The sequence below is a fragment of the Cupressus sempervirens genome, chromosome 6 (assembly GCF_028749045.1).
Source record: "Cupressus sempervirens isolate cs-2001-9-10 chromosome 6, ASM2874904v1, whole genome shotgun sequence".
NCBI lineage: Eukaryota > Viridiplantae > Streptophyta > Pinopsida > Cupressales > Cupressaceae > Cupressus > Cupressus sempervirens.
In genome coordinates this window covers 14,610,001-14,613,462 of record NC_143123.1, presented here as the reverse complement: position 1 = coordinate 14,613,462, position 3,462 = coordinate 14,610,001, and positions in this window count along the sequence as shown.

Genomic DNA, 3,462 nt, shown 5'->3' with positions numbered 1-3,462 from the left:
GAAAGAGACCTAATTGTTCAATATTTAATAAAAATTAAAAATTGCACATCTAAATTAAATTTTTAAAGTCAAAACTATTAAATTTCAAACTAAATTTAAAATATTTATAGAGAAAATATAAATATAAATAAAATAGTTTGTATATCTTCACAATGTCGCATAAATTATTTATTTTATTACCATGGGCTTCTACTATTGTAAATATTTCACAACATAACATGTATGATGTTTTTCTGATTCATTTATATACTTCTGATCTAACTATTCCACTGGGGATGTTGAAGCATATTGATCAACCAACATTCTCTCTATTTTGAAAAATAAAAGAATTGCATCTGTATTCTAATCTAGTGAATGAATGAAATCAAAAGAATGGGTTTTATTTATATGGCATCAGAAGAGAAGGGAGTTATTTACAGGAGTTGGGCGGTTATATCGAGCAGAGACATGGACCATAAACATAAGGAGGAGCATAGAAAGCAGTGTGTTTATATTCATGAGCACCATACTTCTCATTGTTGGGGCACAATATTGTTTACTAAATCAATTGCAGAGAAAAAAGTGAGAAATGAGGTTGCGAATGAATAGAACATTATTGCGAGTAATTTATAGGATGAATGATATAACCTCAAAATGATTTTCTTCAATAGCGATTGGTGCATTCAAATTCATATTGCATATTGGAGACCAAAAAAATGGAGTAGAAAACCTTTGCCCTTGAAATAATTTTTTGGTAAACCATTTGTTATTCGAATTCCAGTAATTGACTGAGTAACTCTTCCATTTTATGTGCACTAAAGATTGATGTCGAAACGTTCCACGGATTCCACCATTTTCTTTCTAGCCATAAGTTCCACTATCAAGTTCTATTAGTTCACAAATAGTCTAAAATAAAGGCAATCATGCGTAGTTTTAATCTCATGTCAGTACATGATTTGTGGTAGGATAACATAGTTGAATAAAGTAGTTTTTTAGATTCCTCTAGTCTCGATTATGGCATGCAATCATTCAACTCAGTAATTGATTTCATATAACTAGCACTTATACCTGTGAGAGGTTCAAGGGATAAGCTAATAGCGTAATTTAAGAAAATTATCATTGTATGAAATTGCATAGCATAGTAAAGGGTTAAACATAATTTTTTGATGATATATATAGCATTATTTTTCAAGAAAGTATGATGTTTAGGGTGATCTAATAGTGCATAACAACAATAGTATTTTAGAAGCAAAAGAGTAGTATACAATAAGATTGTAAATTGTCACTTGAAGCATGCATAATGTTTGATAGAAATGTTTACCAAGATATGTATTTGTGGACCTAAACAATAGTTAATAATATAATTGTAAATTGCTATTTGAAACATTCATGATATTTTGATAGAAGCATTGTTTGTAAGTAAAAGTAAGTGTGCCAAATTTGACAGTACAGTGTATTTTTATGGGTATAACTTGTAGGATATCACATAAAATTTGAGCAATGCATTTAATTGGATTACATTAATATATCATCTAAATGACAAGTCAAAATGAGTTTTGGCGTTTCTCTGCTGCAACTAGTGAGCCTGTAAAAGAGAAGTAGACAAAGATGTCATCAAACAAATGAAATTCTTAGTTTAGGTAATTGAAAAAAAAGGAAAAGTGTATAGAAGGGAGGGAGTGAATACGAAATAGTGCCATGTCAAAGTGAAAGCAAGAACAATCGAGCTTCTTCTTTCTTTCTAATAATATTGTAGGGATTTTTTTTCATTTTGCAAAAGCTCTCAAAAGAGAAGGCAAGTTCAATTTGAAGGGCTTGTAGGGATTTAACCCTTGAGATGGCTATAAAGGTGAGGCCTTGTCTTTCAGTTTTACCTATATCAATTGTGGCCCGCTCTAGTGTTAGGCCTTTTGATTTGTGTATAGTGATAGCCCAGGCAGTGGTTAGTAGTAGTTGGCTATGGTTGCCTAGAGTAACTGGATGGATTGGTATGGTTTTGTGTTGTTAACATCCCATTGAGGCCCATTGTAGGTATCAAATATGACAGTAACATATGTTGGCAACTGAGGAGGCTTAAAGGATGGGGCATATACCATGTCCTTAACTTCACCAAGGGATCCATTGACAAGCCCACCTTGTATCCATAGGTTTGTGGTAAGCATGACATGTTGGAATTTACATATGAGAGTTGGTCATCTATATATGTTTCAACATTATTACGTTGTGTGTTAATAGCTACATAGAGTGCAATAGGTATATTTAGTTGTTTGAGTTTTTGTTTATTATGTATAACAACTAGTTCATTTGTGGAAAAAAAATGTATTGCTTGGTTGAAGTTTACTTCCTCAATTGGTGGAAGGTGTTTGTTTGTGCACATCATTAGTAATTTCTAGTCATCCTCAGATGGTTCAACACTGAACATGTTTTGTAGTGCATGAAAAAAAAATATTTGTGTCGGGTCACCACCATCTTGTCTAAATATTGTTTGTAATGTTACAATGATATTAAACTTCAGCCAAAGATTTTGAGCTATTCTATGTGCTGCATAAATAGGTTTGTCTATAACAAGAGGAGGCTATGCAAAACCCCCAATTAGAATTATAGATAAACCCCAAAAATAAATGTGTCGTCGATGGGGAAACGTCTGATGTAACATCAAGTCAATTTTAAGTAACAATTTTAGGCCTATGAAACTCATCTCATCGATCAAAATATATTTAATTTTTTTCATTTCTTCTTGGAAAGTTGTTAACGTTTGTCCTTGTAGTGGTTTCATTTCTCTAATTGGTATCTTAAGGGCTACATGTATAGTTGTTGCATGTATATTAAATGCAGAAATTCTAGTTGGTGCAAGAACAAGGATAGGAGTTAAGCCATATGGGGAATTATTTTGAAGAGATGTGCATATGCAATTGATTAGATATGACTTGCCTATTCCTGTTGTTCCTTGCAAGAGCATGTACAAAGGTTCAATATAACTATTCACAATGGAATGGTCTAAAATTAGTTGAAGGGCCAATTGTTGTTTAGGTGACAACTTGTACTAGTGATTGAACTCATGTGTTGGTGGGTGAATAGCTTGTTGAGATATCTTTGTTCTATGAAAAAATTGGTTTGCATCTTCGTGCAATTATGAAGGAACATTGTGACATTCCCAATCATGGTCTTTGTCAAAATCACATTTTCCCAACAAGTCAAGTTCATTAAAGTTGAAATTATTGGAATGAGACATATTTGAAATAAGTTCCCACTCATGTAATTAGGGTGGGTCTTTTAGAGATGACTCATCCTCAATTTTTTTATCTTCTCCCAAGTCATTTTCAGTTTGGTCTTTGCAATCAATATGCCAGACATTGTATTTTTGCAATGACATGGCCTTCCAGTCAGAAATGATTTCTTCTTTGGAACGACCAGTATCTATTGTTAGTGATAAAAAATATTTGTACAAAAGGAGCTCACTCCAAAAAAATAGTTCAAAATTGT